The sequence below is a fragment of the Chironomus tepperi genome, unplaced genomic scaffold, assembly GCF_022539635.2.
Source record: "Chironomus tepperi strain 1889 unplaced genomic scaffold, CSIRO-AGI_Ctep_v1 contig_456, whole genome shotgun sequence".
NCBI lineage: Eukaryota > Metazoa > Arthropoda > Insecta > Diptera > Chironomidae > Chironomus > Chironomus tepperi.
The window spans coordinates 251,950-269,963 of NW_027226578.1; the positions used below are offsets into that span (position 1 = coordinate 251,950).

An 18,014-nucleotide genomic window follows, 5' to 3' on the forward strand; every position below is an offset into this window, starting at 1 on the left:
TTCCTCTCGTAGCTGTCATGTGATTCATGTTTTGTAAATTCCTCGTGTTCTATGTAAAATTACTTGAATGTTCTTAATGATTTACATGATAATTAGTCGCTAACTTTTTTGTTATTTATGGATTATTGTTTGTAACTCTATCCCGAACGGCACAATACGACGAACAGCACAAATGGATAGAAATCAGCCCGCCAGAGCAACGACGCGTCTTACAGTCAATACAGCGACGTAACGATGCCCTCGCGAACACATTCTGCTTCTCGGGTATACTCATATCTATCTTAATACGCTCTAAAAGCATAAAGAATTTAAAAAGATTTTTCCAATTCACACAAAATCATCATAAAATCTATTCCAAGAGAGTTTACCATAAAAAATTCCATCTTGATGATTTGGCCTAAAATGTTTATTACTCTCGAAACAAATTAGCACTTGGACTATAATGGGAAAATAAATTGCTGAACTATTTTATATCACATCTTCTAAAAGCAATTTTACAGATGTAAATTGGATGCTTAAAATCTCATTTAGATTACCTTAAAAAAAATCCATAATTATCTTGATATTTAAATGAATTTCACTTTTATCATCAAATGGCAAAATGATTACTTTAGACTACTTTAAAATGCGTTGATAATCCACTCATCACGGTGTCTTTATTTTATTTTTGTATACATCATTATGTTCATAAAGTAAAGTAAGAAATAAGCGACGAGGTGCCAATGATTAAGACATCAAATGTCATAAAAAGAGCAAAAATCAACACGAAGTTCCTGGTTGACAGCCCAGAGAAGAGATTTAAAAATGGTGAAGATTTATGACACGATGCTGTAATATAATCAAGAGACTTTATAGACATTTCCCCTCATTCATTTCGTAAATTAACACGATGAAGAATAAAGGTTGTCACATTTATTTGTTGAGGACTCTTTTTTTGTTGTAACGATGTTGATGACATGCTCATGAGACTTTTCGTAAATTGCGAAACAATTATTTTTTTCTCGCACAACACTTAAATCAAAATCAACACTTTGTAGCATCGGATAGGCATAATATTAACAAGCATTATGTAGCCGTGACCCAATGTTTGTGCTACACTATAATGAAATGTAATGTGGCATTAAAAGATATTAAAACAGAAGTCTAAAAATGGGAAAAAAATTAAATCGCATTTTCTCATCTCATTGACAACTGCTGTGAGTTGTGCTACTCTGTACATCAAATCTCGTGTGATTTTTTTTTTATTTCACATTTTTCCTTTGCTTTAATTTTATTTTTATAAACTCGCACATTTCAGCATTGACGAAACAACAAAATGTGTGTGCGCGACTGTTTGAAAGTGAAATAATAATAATGCACTCACGCAGTAATTGAGAGGTAGCATAAAGGTATATTACATAAATGTCAATTAACACTTTCTTTTCTCACCTAAATTCTCGCGTTCGCATTTTCGCTTCATTCATTCATAAATTCCTATGCATTTATGATTGTTTAGTTCATTCATGTCATGTCGCCATGGATGCATGTTGTTACACACAAAATAAATTTGCATAATCATAAAGATTCAAATAAGGTGCAACCGAAAGTAAAATCTAAATAAACAACACATTTTCGCAAGCATTACAGTTCACAGCTGTACAATTTTGAATAACAATTAGCTTTATTAATGTAAATTGACTTGATCTGTCGCCTTATTATGACACGAAATGGGCCATCGTTTGTTAAACATGCTCATTCTCTTCTTAACAATGAATGATTACATACGAGGCGTTAAATAAATTATTCAATCTTTCAAGTCTCTCAAACTCTTAAAGACATTAAAATTTATCATTTTCTAATAGTCCATAATTGAATTATTTTGCTCAAATTATAGTTATGCATAAATTATTATCAGTGTGCGGTGGAGTGTCATTATTATTCATCCTATTGTCTCCCCAAATTGTTGAATAGATTTTTATTTTTTGCGACAAATTGTCTTGGGAATGACTTATGATTGTATTATTGTGGATGAGCTTTCAAAATCATCCAACTTTCAAATTATAGTCAAACTTATGATGTTTGGTAACAGAAGCTGTGACGGACTTTATGATAGACTTTTTGGTAGACTCTGTAGCAGGCGCTGTGGCAGATTCTATAGCAGGCTCTGTAACAAACTCTGTAATAGGCTATGTGACAGGTTCTGTGGCAGATTCTAAAGTAGACTCTGAAAAAGGCTCTATGACAGACTCTGTAGCAGGCTCTGTGACAAATTCTATAACATACTCTGTAGTAGACTCTCTCCTGGATTTCAGGAGCCTTACACTCTCCCCTCAATATTGTTTTCCAGCTACACCCCTGCTCAGGAGCAGCTAAATCAAATCATTTTCGCCAACCTAATTCGAATTCCCATTATTTCTTATTCGAAATTTTAAACGTTTTGCATTTTTATTATGGGAAATTTTCGCAATAGTAACAATAAAGTCCTTAAATAGATTTAAACAGCTTGAATTACAAAAATCTATTTAAGAAACATTAAGAGTTATTAATGAGCGAAATTTTAGTAGCAACAGAAAGCATAAATTGGCATTTCCTAATCTATGTTTCATGAATTTAAACAAAACCAAATGCGCATGTATAAATCCATGTGTGAATTAAATGCCACGAAGAAAAACAATTCATAATATTTTAATTGTTATTTGTTTTACTTTTCATGATTTTTCTTCATTTATTCATTGAAAAGTTACAAGCCAAAAGTAATTTTCACTTACAGCGTACTTGCACAGAGTGTATGTAAACTCACAAAAAAACATCAAAAGGCACATAACATGAACACAAATAAAATCAATGTACCTAATGCTGTCGAAATTGTTTTGAAGTAAAAAAAAAGGGAAAATTTTACAACTGCAACAGACATTTTCACACATGAAGGTTTTACGTGCATGGAAGAAGTAAACAAAATTAACATGAGACTGAAATTTTCGTCGAGAAATTGAGAGAAAGACAGAGGAGATTATACTGTGTGGTTAATTAATTATTCAATCTAATGAATCAATTAATTTCTTCTCTTTTTTGCTCTTATTTTTATCTTTTTCACACTTGTGTCTCTTATTCTAAATTTACATCAACACCAAGCAATTGTATTCGACTTCTTTCTTTCTTTTCGTGCTCATAAAATCATGCAATTCATGTACCGAGACGAAGCAGAGAGTTAAAAAATTTATTAAGTTTCATCACATTATGCAAAATAGCTTTTCTTTCTCTATTTAGCTAGTCTAAGCAGGTATATATGTGTTTTTCATTTCTTTTTTGCTTGTTGAAAGTACGATGAAGCTTGTTGTTTTTGATTCAACATCCACTCATCGCTCTTTATACATCTATCTTTTTTTGCATATAAATTAATTGACAGTTAAACTTTGCTTGTTTAATATGCATTAAGTTTTCTTCTTTAATCTTTATAGTTAATGTTATGCATTGACATGTTTCAGGTTTTACAGATTTTTATGTCAAGGGATGGAGGTTTTATTACTGTCGATCTTCCTGTTGCTGATTTATGAGTTAGATCGACTTTTACTCTACCATCAATGTTAGGTCATTCACTTTGACTAGTTTTTGTATAGCTTATTTGTCCTTTAACTCTGTGTTGTCCAAACTGTATATCGTGGATTGTAAATGCCATGAGCCATGTGCGATTTCGGTCGTGGACTACCACTAAGGTGTCCCGTGGCTCAAAAAGTTTGGACAGACTGCTTTGATCCTGAACTCGAAGTCAACGAAACTTCATATAAAATTAGATTCAACTTCGAGCTCTGCATTGAACTCGTACTACATAAAAATCTATAAAATGACTTATTCCGCTCAACTACCAAACACAATACATCAATTCATCTCTAGAACCTAACAGAAATAAACTTCTTCAAGGCTCCAACAGATCATTTACACCAGAAAATAAAGCAGAAAATTTTCAAATAACTCATATGGTATCATAGATGTTCATTCACATAGTGACTACTTGAAAAAGCATTGAAACATTTTTTTAATTAAGACTATAAGAAGAAAGGTCTTTTATATATCTCACAAATCAAACAGCATCACAAGCAAAGATGGAAACTTGTTGAACTTCAAAGAATATTGTGCACTAGACATCAACCAAGACGACGACATATTTCTTTTAGTTTTTCAAAATGCATTCAAGTAAGCATAGAATGTCGAGAATGTTAATCAAGATTGGCAAGTGAGGAAGCTGTATATTTTCCATCAGCATTTAACTTATTTTTTGTGCTTAATTAAAGGAAAATAATTCACACATGTTTGTCTAATGCTTAAATGAAACAAAAGTAGAAGAAATTATTGTCGCGCGGCACAGAATTTAATCGTTAAGCGAAAGTTTACCTTTATTTTCATTCCATTTCGATATACATTTGTACACATTTTGTGATTTCTATTTTATACTTCTTTTTTTTTCCTTTACATTTCATGGAATAACAATAATGGCAAGCAATAATAATAGTTTGACATGATGTCAAAGCAAAAAAAGTAACAATTTTGTGCCATTCAAGCTATAAATTTTTTACTTCTACCGCAGCAGCAGCTTGCAGAAAATAAATCACGAAGGAACAAAATCTGACAGTGAGTAAACTCATAAAAAAGAGCGAGAGTGAAAGAAGGAATGAAGCAAAAACTTAGAAAATGACTTTTTTTGGACAAACAAAAGAAAATATAGTCATGAGACAATGGAACAGCATGGCATTAAACGACTCTCAATCAATTCCACGCAAACTTAAGTTAGGCAAATTTACGCTAAAAACAAACAAACAAAAAAGGCACAATAGGCTAAGTTTGGACAAAAGAATAATTTGATCTCGAGAAAATTCAATGAATTGTAAGATAAGAAGTTAGTTCCATTTCTATATGATTATATAAAGTCCCATTGTATTTTATTAATTGAATGTAAGCTTATATGACATGGATTTTTATCTATTTATTATTCTTCCCATTTCAATAAATAAGAGAATTAGTCTCCATTATGCATGGACAAATCACTGCCTTTCTCAATTCAACCGGCATATAGCAATTTAATAATTTATAATACAGCCTAGAATTGTATAACAAGAAGAAAATTGCCTATTAATATAAATTACAGCATAAACTGTAAGATTATGATCTAAATTCTTTCAAAATATGAATAATTTATTTCCTTATGACGGGATTAGTGACTTAGTGGAAAGAATTTTAAGAATTTCCATAATTCTCAAATTTACGATTTCATGTGAAGACTTTCCATCTCTAAAAAAAATGTTTTTCCTCTCATAAACCTGCTTTAGTGCTGCTGATAATGACCGTCATAACAATTTTTTTTCTTGTAAGGCATAAACCGTTCAACAACACGTCTTATTAGCTGCTTATAATGAAAGAGTGCAATGTCTACGATAATTGTTATCGGTGTTCATGCAAAAAAGAGTATAGTTTTTCAGTTAATGATCACTTATTTTTCATGAACAATAAATTGAATGAATTAAAATCTTTTTTCAGTAATAGCTTAATATCAGCTAGTTGAAAAGCCAATAGATGAATAGAAGTGTGAGAAGTGAAAATGGATTTTCTTCTTTGGAGTCGATTTGATTAAAGAAACTTTTTTTTTATGACTTTAATCAGATTGAAACTGGTAGCAATTAAGAGGAGCTTAAGAGTGCATTTTGAAACTTTGTCTGGTGGTCATAAGTATGAAATTATAGGAAAGTATATGGAGAGATTAATGAATTAATAGTCGAGATATGTATTAATTTTATTGCCAACTTTTTCTACAACTCGATTCATATAAGTGAGAATGAATTTCTGAAATATTATTATAATTTGTGCAATGTGTTGATAAACAAACTAAGTGTCTCAAAGCTACAGCATTAAAAAAAAAGCAAATTACATTTTAATGTCATTGCATAAGACTTCATAAGTGCAGATAATTGATTTTTCATTAAGTCTTCCGCAATTTCACAATCATTAGATGTAAATTACTTCTTTGTTAAAATTAATCTCTATTAAATTGTTGTAAAGTCATCTCGAAAATGACCAATTAAATTTACTTCAATTTTACACACATTATGGGCACTGATACATGGACAGAATGAATGAGATGTTGAAAGCTGACTTTCATCACGATTCAATCTTAACCACAGTGTATTCATTCTGAACTTAAATCGTGTGTGAAAGATTTTAATGTCGTTCGACACAAAATAGTCACAATAAATATGCTAAGTAGATAGAAAATAAGATACTTGAAACAAAAACCACAGCGTACATACATTTTAAATGAAATAAAAAGTGTTAATGAGCTAACAGATCTTAGAAATGAGATTGTGAAGAATTTTCATTTTATTTTCAGTTTTATCCATTAAGACAGTTTTGTGACATTCAAATCGATTTGTTCTATTGACATACTTTTAAATGGAATATAGGAATAGAGAGCGAATGAGGCAGAAATAATAAAAAATTATTCTTTTAAAAGTCAATCCATGCAAATGTTTAATTTAATTTGATTTGTACACGAAGGTGGATATAGGCGATGGATACAAATTTAAGAATTTTTGACAGCGAGATTGATTTCTTGGTTGGAATAATTTTAATATTTTTTTGTTTAGTTCATGCAAATGTTGTTATTGTGTTTATACAAATAAGTTTGCTTATGTCATTGGTATGTCTTGGATGAACTTTAATGCTGGAGGTCAACAAAGGTGTTATTAAAACGTATGTTTCGGCAATTAAATGCCAGCTAATTTTACAACAAATTCAATTTAGGATTTGCTGTCTATATGTAAATAATAAACCAATCCTTTTATGACATCATGAATAACATTGTGCTTGCTTGCACCTTTATTGATTGCACATAAGCCACAATTGAAATCTTTCACAAGAAACTTGTTGAAATGAAGGTCACAATAAATACATAAAATATCAATAAGAAGAAAGAATTGTATGTGATGGAATGAAAAATAAGCAATACGGGTAAATAAATGTATATAAAAGCAATATCAAGAATATAGCAGAAGGGTTGGGCACCACCATACATAAAAATAACAATTATCATTAAATTATATAAAATGTATATTTGTGCTATACCAAAAATAGTTCTGCCTGTTAGAATTAAAGAATATAAAAAAACATGTCGGATAAAGCACAAATGGAAAAAAACTGAAGCAAATTTCAAGAACATTTGGTTAATGTGCAGTCTTACGGAACCAAAAACGACAACAAATGTCAGTATACGTAAGCAAAAAAAAACTGTGGAAATTTTGCCAGTACACACATAGTCGAACGTGCAAGTTGCTCATACAATTCACACATGTACATGTATTTTTTAATTATTATTATTTTTTTTTTTTTTTCATCGAATATACTGGATTACACATAGAGCACTTTTTGCTCAATAATACTACAAAAAAAATTTTTTGGATCGGCAACAGCGCATGGAAAAAAGTTTGTTGACTTTAAAATTATTGAATGTTATTTGAAAGACGGTAATATTGAATTCAGTATGCTTAAAACTAATTCTAAGTAGATTATAGAAAAAAAAAATTATTTTCACTTTTCAATCCCTTCCTGTAATATATACATGATATTTACATATCCTTCGGATTAACCTTCATCCTCATCATTCAAACTATTTTAATAGAATTAGCACGTTAGCTGTTTTACGTTATCGATTAATCAATTTATGACTACTACTCGCCGCCAATTTTCCACTTCATTGCTTGCCTTTATTCATCACACACCTTAAAATATTATATTGTACACATTCTCATATCTATTCTAGCTATGAATAGTTTTCATTCATTCATTTTCGTCAAAATTCTTCGTTTTTTATCTAATTCTCTTAACGTACACATTAGCAACTAATGATGTTAAAGGTATCATGCCCGCAAAACATTAAATTGAATTAGCTGAAGTGAAATCATCATCATTATCATCATGAAAATCATACAAGTATATCTTCTTCTTTTTTGCACCCATATCTCATCTTCTTTTTCATTTAATTCACTGATTTAATGGTTTACGTCGTAACTTTATTACGCAAAACCGGTAGCAATAGTTGTCGGAGTCACTAGTAAAACTGATTTAATTAAAATATATCAACAGTTTTCCTTCCCTACAATATCCTTTTATGTAACTAGATTGAGGAAATTTACATTAACATTTAAACTTGTTACATCGCAAACGCCCTTTTCCTTAATGTGGTTGAGAAAAATTTATGAGACCACATGAAAGCGATTTTCTTTATGACCCAAAGGCAATTCCATCTTCATGAATTAATGAAGTTAGCTCATGTGAAAAAAAGAAGAAACTCTTTTTTTTTTTTGTTGTATAAAAAGTTAATGTAATGACGACCAGAAACAATCTGCTTAAAGCTATACTCAGTCTGGTTGTGATAATGCTTTTTAAAAAAGAGTCTTGTGTGAAAGCTGATAATAAAATAAATTTAAGACCAACGCATGTGCGGAAAGTATGAACTTCTCTACAGTGTCATGGCCTTTAAATATTCTAGTAAGTTTATCTACTAGAGTGGGAATTAAAACAGAATTTTCAAAAACTTACAGGTTGTCTACAGATTGAAGCACAATTAAAATCTGTTACCAAATCATTGCTCACTGTCTCTATTTGCCCAAAATGTAATATTTTAATAACCCTAACGTTTTAATTACAGATTTTATTTCTATCGTCAAGTAATCAAGTGGCAACAAGCTCCCCTGTGGATTTCCTTCCTCATACTAAATTAAGATACAGATTACAATATTATTGTTTTTGTAACCCACAAGACATTGAGTCACATCTGAAAACCATTAAAACCGCAAGACAAAGTTTGAACACACAAGCATTAAACCTAAACATCAAAACAGACATTCGAGCTGTAATTGGAGCTATGTCTTCTTTGCATTGCAATAAAGCCAACTTTGTGAGATATCGAATGAAACAAACCCGAAAATGGTAATATAGGAGACAAGTATCAAGTGCATTAATCATAATCAGGAAAAAAAGAGACCAATTACTCAAAAGGTGACACTTAACTAGAGTGTATTTCAATATTTCTTATTAAAATTGTTATTAAATTAAAAGGAAATTAACCTACACAGAAAAAAATACTCTTTTATGAGATAATTTGTCTTTGAAAAAGTGAAACATGCAATCGTAAATTGCATCCAACGCACATCTAGAATAAATAATAAATATAAATCCTTTAAATTCATCTTTACTTTTTTAATATGCCCATATGAAATTATAGGCTTCCTGCTCTAAGAAGAATACCTTTAGAAGACGTGACTTTTATGGCAAATAATGTAAAATGAAACCTTCACATATTGATAAAGATCATGTCTCGCAAAAAAAAAGAAAAGTTTCAAATTAAATTTGAAATAAAGATGAAGGAGAAGAAAAAAAGGTTGTGTATTGAATTTCGTCATTTCTAACAATCTGTTGATATATGTGGAAATATATAAAAAAAAAGGTTTCTATAAAAAAATTAATCATGACTTAATATAAACAGTTAATTCCTTCTTCTTTTCTATTTTAAAACGGGGAGAATCAAGGTCTATAAACAGCAAACTAGTCATCGTCTCATTTTTTGCAGAAAATCACAATTAATCGCAATTTTTTATGGAGTTTCTTATGCATCATCCACACTTTGTTATTCTATTGTGTGTAGCATGTAAGTGTAGTTACTTTTCCTCTTTTTATTCTTTATAGACTTATTCATAAAAGTACGTAGACGTAGTCTATACTTCAATGTTAACATCTAATCGAGATTTCTATGATTCATAAGTGAAACTGTCGTTTTATTGCAATTGCCAGAGGGATTTTAGACATTAAATTGAAATGTGTTATTGGAATTTTTCAACATAAAATTTCTCTAATTTATCTATCACGATAATTGCCAGAAATTGTCGTTAAACGAACAGTTAGCCATCAATAAAAATTAATTTCATTATTATGCCCATCGGGTATTGTTACAAGCTTATTTTCCTTCCTTATTTGTAAATAAAATAAAGTCTCACTTAAAAAAATCCACAAAGCATAACGAAGGAGATGAAAAATAGCATGAACATCCACAAATCATTGATTTGCATTGTCAATATGTGGGTGTTATGTATATAGAAGGAAATTTATAAGAAATAATCCATTAAAGAGCAGCAATACGAAAAAGGTAAAACTATTATGAAGAGGTAGACATAATTAAGGTTCATCAATTTCCAATATTAATAGTATAATATGCACTCAAATCACCTTATAGTTATCATTAATACAATTAATATTGCCATAATCGTATGAAATATGTGAACAAATTCAAGCATATTTACTGCTTTTGCTGTCATGTTCCTCTAATCTCTACCAAACCATAAAAGTAGCTTTTAAATTACAGATTGTCGATGTCTAAGGAAGATTAATATTTTTTGAGGATTTACAAGAAGAAAATGTCAACCAGCATAAAATGCATTTTAAATGCACGACACAAGTCCACCCACATGAAGTTTAATTCTCATTCTCAATTCGTCGCGCGCGATGCTCATCAACAGATAAATTACATGAAATGGGAAAGGAACGAAAAAAATGATAGATTGGAAATTTAAAATTATCAAAAGTATATGTGGGGTCGCTCGAAATCATGCAAGTGTTAATGATCACAGACAGTTTCGGAACTTTTTGACTCGCGGCAATTGAAAGAGACAAGCATGAAGTAAATTGAGAGAAAGGTATTTAATCTTCATCTATACCATTTTTAAACGTTTATTTATGCGAGATGCCATGAAGCAGCAACTTATTGTCAAATACACCACACGTGCTCAATAGCAATTGAGTTATTTATTAAATTTTCATCAGCATCAGCAACAATGATAAATATAAATATAGGAAATAGAAAAAAAAATTTCACTTTAATGATTTTGATGATATTTTCATATTCAAGTATTGACTGAGCCTCGATCAATATTATAATTTCAAAAAAAAAAAAATCAATCTCTTTTGTGTAAAGAAAATAATAAAATCGAGATATTAAATTACTATATGTATCGTCAGATATTCGATATTTATTTTTTATGATTTCGCAATAGGCGGAAGCGTCAGAAAATTTTCAAATTTACTTTCAATTATCAATATTCATGTTATAAAGCATAGAAGAAAATGATGTCGCGTGTAAAGTGATGACAAGACATTAAAAAATCATTAAGGGAATTATAATCTTCTGTTATTCTCTATTCATGAATAGAACGAACGAGAAAAAATTTCATAAAATTGAAAAATCATTGTTTGACTCATCACATACAAATTAGTAACGAACGGTAACAAAAAAATTGACGCTTCGAGTAGATTTTCTTATGAATCATTGATATATGATATGTTTACATACAATGACGTATATGCTATTCAAAAGAGTTACAGTCATTGATCATCGCAACAACAAAAAAATATCAATTAATTAATTAATTTCATAATTGTTTCTGTACAAAAGTTTTACATTGTTTAGCTTCTTTTGTGAATTTTTTCGAAGAATGAGTAATGAGCAGAAACGATTGCTAAGTGAATCTCTGGGGGATTCTTGCGGTTGATCACGTTTATTTCATTATATTGATGAATTTTTTAGCACAATGTTAAACAATGACGTGAACCTTGGGACTTGCTAAATACGAAAGGATCCGGAAAGAGATTTTTTTGGATATTTTGATGAGTGTCTCAGAGGTTTTTGAGAATTCATTGATTTTCTAAGGAAATTAACATGGAATTTGAATCTTTTTGAACATATAAATCTGACTAACGATAAAAGCGCTTTACCTGCCTCTAGTCACTTCTACTCGCACATTAATTGATTTATGAAATAATTCTATTGTTATTCACCGTTTAACAATTATAATTTAATTAGTTGTAAATATGAAAACCATAAAGAAGCAAAAAGATTAATTTTATTGTTAAATATCCGTAAATTAATATGAAGAATTTCCGAAGGTATAAAATGCAGAGGATGAAGCAGTAGATGTAAGCAATAAAAAAGAAGGTTAAATAGTATCTATTAAATATTAATATTATTATTATTCAAGAATGTTTTGCAATAATTCAGCACAGAAATCATATATTGTGTTTTATGAAGACGATACATGATTACATAACAGTAAATAGAGGATGAGAATATTGACATAATATTAAATATCATAAAAATGAGACAATTTTCCATACTTTGTAACCAATGCTCAACATGTGATCAATTAGCAACTTCCCCATACTATGTAACTAAATATTAATTAAATAAATCCACGTGTTTTTAATTATTTTTAGAATTCAAGCTAAAAACAATTGATTTCTTCATTTTACATCTCGTGTAAGCTTAACAAGCTGTTGAACAGAAAAAAAATATTATTTCAAGTATCAAGATCAGAAATGAGCGTTTGATGGAAGTCAGGCGCTTAAAAAAGCAGAAAAACTATTTTAAAAACTCAATTGGCCTTTAAGTCACACTTCAAGTATGATGAAAAAAAAAGAGAAACGCATAAAATTTGAGCTCATGTCATTGCAAGTATGTGTAAGTGAATTTTTCGTGTTTAATTGTTGGATCTGCATGAGGTAATGAATAAACTGAAAACATTTCATGTTGTTAAACTACACAAAAATCATGTGGATTAATATTTTTAAGTTTTTTCCTATGCAGTTCTTGTGTGTGGCTCATAATGAATAATTTTTTTGGTGGGTGTACAAGAAGAACATCGCGGAAACATGTCGAGAATGACTTTTAAAAATTAAATTGTTTTGTAATTGATCGGATTCCCATTTTAAAAATTGAAAAGAGTCTCATTTACTGGAACAATTTTTTGTCAATTCCTTATTCGATGAGCGCCAATAATAAAAGAATTGTGGAATTAAAAATCAGCGTTAGAAAATGCGTGTACGATGCTAATCCGAATACACAATGAAATCGTTTTAATATTTAGATTTTTAAATGACTACATCACGTCTTACATCCATCAAAGAACACAGAGCATCATTAATGGATGCCACGGCGATGTTAGATCGTATATAAATATTTTTCAAGCTTGAAGTCTGTTCAATATAAAAATTACAGATCATAGCTAAGAGAAAATTGTAAGAAGATCTAGATGAAAAGAGTCTTGATAGTTAAACTATTCTATTAACGTTTCACTCAAGTCATGCTCTTAATTTTCAATTTCCTGATTGCTGTTTTTGTCTTCTTATTTTCTGCTCATCACATAAAACAAACCAAGACAGATTGAGAAATGGTAATAAATTTTCAAGCACATGTTTTAGCATAAAAATCACACTTTTAAATAGAATAATGACTTAGGATATGCATAATTATTAGTTTCGAGTCACATTATTGTAAATTCATTGTCTATCTTAATTAAATGTGTTTGCAAAATATTAAAAGCTTGTTAAACAGACACGTACGTAATGCGAATATAATTTGCGTCATAAAAAATTATTAGTTAGCCCATCGAATTGTACAAATATCAACTAATTTTTCTACTCAATTCAACTTCATGTTCAATTTTACAAGCATTAGTTACACATTGTGTATCCGCGAATTTTAACAAGATTTTACACAAAAAAAATAATATTTAAAATTCACGGTTATATTGCTTCTTTTTATTGCTACAAAAATATCCAAAAAAATATCTCTTTTGTTTCATTTTCAGTTAGCATTGATAATAAATCAGCCACAAGTATCCTAAAGCAGCTCAAATATAAAAACTTAAAGTGAATATTAAATCGTGTTAATCGTTTCAGGGGCTGAACACTTGGATTTATTTTTTGAAGACTGAAGTGCCTCAGTTACCCATTTCTGTTCAATATCATGCAAACACTTAATAATGCCCACACAGATTTGTAAATATTTTATAGTATTATTTTTTCAAAAAAAAAAAGAGATTCATTTATTGAGTTATAAAAGCAAGTAGTAGCTGTGCTTATTGAAATAAAAATGCATTTAAAGTTAAAATTGATCTCTAAGAGTTTGATGAACTCATCAATGAACGTAGAAAAGTGATGAATCATTTTGATTTAATTTAATGTGTATTTTCTTAAATTTACTCAATTATTATCCATAGATTTCACTTCTTAGAAATAAGCTTTCGTTTTGATGGTAAGAAAATCCCCATATCGCTTGCTAATGGAATAATTAATGACTCATTAACTCAACACTGTATTCCCCCAACTCATTTGAGGGTCATTTGGATATGATATGGAATAATTTCCGATTTATTAGTTTCTGAGTTGCTCTAAAGCACTCAAAGAATTGACAAAACCAACGAATGACCCAAAACGAATCTCCTAAACAACAAGTGTCTATTCCTTTCAACAATTATAATATTAACATAAATTTATATAATCAAACTACCATAAAGAGTACGAAAATATCATTAAAAGGCAACAAACAACAATCAAATATATCCGACGAAGGTCACAAAAGCTATAGACTAAAAATATCGAATCGATTTGGAACAAAAATTAGAAATCGATTTAGTTAAAGCGATCACAATCGGTTTTATTTATCTTTTGAAAATTTTCGGTAATAAGATTTTCGCATGAACTTCCTGAAAAAATTTGTCATTAACCTGATATTTATAGCATGGTAGACATAAGCCCCCATATCATATTACAAAATTTTTTTCGTATGACGAGCATATTAATCTGCTTAAAAACAGAGGAAAATATGATGTAAGACATAAGAAGCATAGATTTTTGTTTCAGTTCAGCATATTGTGACAATATTAATTCATTTTGTGGTTTCCCAATGTCTTATTTTTGTCTAAGATGTGATAAGTTTTTAACATGTATGACTAATTAGTGGTTGACGTATGCGTAGTAAAAACTTGCATGTGTGGAAATAAAATAACTTAATTTTTCAATCCGTTGTGCTCTTAAAAATCATTTCGGCATTTTCAATTATTTCTTCAACACGAAATAAAAAAAATAGCACTTGAGAAATAAGAAAATTAATCAATTTATTGGAATTATAAGGAGGTAATGTAAGACTTAATAGGTATAAAGATAAAGTAAAAATAAAGAGAAAAGTTAATTACATGCTTCAATTTTCCATTCAATTCGTTACATATTTTTGTTTCAACAAAAAAAGATAAAAAACAAAGTTAAAGAAAAAATTTCCCATTTTAAAGCATTTAATTTTCTTTCTCTTTTGATTTTTACGCACTTAAACTAAGATATTATCTCTCCTGCATACAATATAGTATATCACAATTTTATAGGTCTCAGACGAAGTAATAGCACGTGAGTAGAAAATATAATTCAAAATTCACTTTGCATGTGTCCAACGAGAATTATTATTATTATTATTATGTACGACGAGGATGATGTTTCATGATATTTATCATGTATGACATGATTTCTCTGCTGTTACACATATAATGTGTGCTTTTTTAACTCTTCTTTTTTTCGTATTCAATTTCAAATATACACATCATTGACCCTCAGCGAGATCAACAGCGACGATATATTGAAATAAATAGACGATGAAAGAAAGAAATTAAAATGATGTGAAGGCCTCTTGAGTCTTTTTCACTTCACAACTTCTTATTTTTATTTTATTTCATCTCTTTTCCTCGATTAATGTTTAGACAAGTAGCTGCCGTATGGTGACATTTGGGCTTCGAGTGAATTCTATTTTAAATATATATTGCTTTATGAATTTATGTTTTCTTACCCATTGACGATATTATTCTTATTTCACAAATTGATTCTACAAATTGAAATTCAGTGTTGATGTCTGGGGAGTACTTAGATTCAGAATTAATCGATTCTGACAGATTGATATGGGAATAAATGAAAGAGAAATCTTTTTGGATGGTAAGTCAATTGGCTTGTTTGACTTTTGGAATAGGAGTCTTTTGGAGGTGATGAAAGAATCCTTAAATAATGGGAATCGGAATAAATGATCGACTCGAAGCTTCAGGAGCAAATTAAACATCTAGTCAAGAATCACCAAAAAGCAAATTCTTTTATTATCTCAATTATCGCATCCACAACTGTAAACTCAACTCTGGAGTAACCAATTTAAAATAAAAATCTAAATAAGAAGAAGAAAATCTCAATAAAGAGTTTGACAACATTGAGTGAATTAATCTTGTTGAGAATTTAATGGAATGCTTAACATCTAGAAAACTTTCAAGACTATTTTTATATCGAAATTATTTTGCTTCAACTTATCTTGAGAATTTTATCCATAACTTCTTACATTCACATTCATATTTATTTTAGACATTTTCATCGTTGAATTCCCATAAGAGCACTCATGTAAGCAATGAAATAAAATAGAGGGAAGAAGACTAAATCACTTGAGAATAAAATATTATGTGGAACTGTATATGTCTGCATATTTCTTTCATAAAACTGTTTTTTTTTTATCAATTTCATATTCATCAACATCACACATCTGTAAATCGTATTCCTACATATAATCATTTTTTCTGCTTCCTTCTCACCACAGTATCAAACAAAAAACATCATGAATATTTTCTTTCCTCTTAATTAAATTCAATTGGGGCAGCCGTATAAAAAGAAAGAGTAAAAAATCATCATATGTAATATAAACATCGTCTGATGATTTTAGACAATATTTGGCCCCGGCAAATAAAAAATAAACTTTTTTTATCGTTGGCGTTTGTCAGCAAAAACTTTCAAGGCAAATCATTTCAGTTTTAAATTAATGAATATCTATAATCTTTTACTCACGGTTCAAATCTTACATATGTGAGTCAATAGTCTCAAAAGGAAATTTTAAGGCATTCCTCATATGACAAGAACAAGGTTGAATTAACTTGTCTCTAAATATATCGACTCGATGTTTACTTCTTTCAATTTTAAAAGTGCCTTTAGAGTTCAACGAGAGTTTGCAATTAATTAAGAGAGATTTTTTTCGACGCACGCAATGAATGAGTAGCAGGTCGGTGATCAGCAGTTGATGAGAAGATTTATTGTACGCAAAATTACCAGTTTTCATTTTGAGTAACAACAGAAGGTTGTTAAGCATTACTAGTTAAATAAAAGAGAGTAATGAACGTAATGAAGCGCATAAACGTCTCAATTTCCCTCCTCATATAAAGCTTGTTGAGACTTACTGTTATCTTTTTTTTTATTCGCTCTCTTGCAACTTTAGACCAAACGGAAAGTCCGCTATGTTCGAGTATGAAGAAATCAATTTGTTGTCTACAAGCACTGACGATGTTGATAGCGGCTTCTGTATAATATGAGGAAGTTGTGGTGTTTATTTGATTCTCAGAAAATAATCGGCCTTTGACTTGAAACTTCTTGGATATTAGGTTAAAAGTAATTCGCAGAAGATATGGTATTCATGTCGTAAATTAGTTATTATGACAGGCAAGAATCTTATTTCAATGATTTAGTAGAAATCTTTATGATTTAATGAATAGTTTATGCTATATAAAGATAGGATCGAGATTGAAAATTATTACTTTTGCTGAATAGACTTTGATGCTATGGATTAGGCATTTTGTTGGCTAATACTTTTAATCATTATTTTGATTGACTATCATGTTTCTAGATAATTAGAAAGCATATTGAATAATAAAGAATTTAAGTTTAGCGAAAAAATGTCTAAAATTATCACATGCCAAGCTGTCCGAAATATGAAACGACTTACACTTGGTGGTTATAATCTAATAATTGCCAATCATCTGTCAAATACTAATCTCTCATTATTCTCTGACTTTCTCAAGTCCAGAGACTTAATTGGGGATATATTATAGGAAACTCTGGAAAGCTTTAACGACAGCATGTCTACATCTCTATCAGAGAAAGTATAAATAATATACGCAAATCCACTGTTGCCAAAATTTGTCACATTTACCCCGATTTTCTAAATAAACATATCATTAAGAATTGACCTTAAAATTTTTTGCAGCAGATTCATCTGACTATAAACATTGTTAAAATGTACAATTAGTAACATCATATCCTACGTAAACAAACATCATCTTAAATATTCTCATTTTTTAAAATTTATAGCCTCTTTAATG

At 29.7% G+C, this 18,014-nt stretch overlaps 1 protein-coding gene across 4 annotated transcripts in view; it reads right to left on the reverse strand.

Annotated features, from left to right (window-relative positions):
- Positions 1–18,014, reverse strand: part of LOC139099005 (putative uncharacterized protein DDB_G0277255) — an 86,880-nt gene that overhangs the window by 54,142 nt on the left and 14,724 nt on the right. The gene's annotated exons all lie outside the window — the stretch shown is intronic.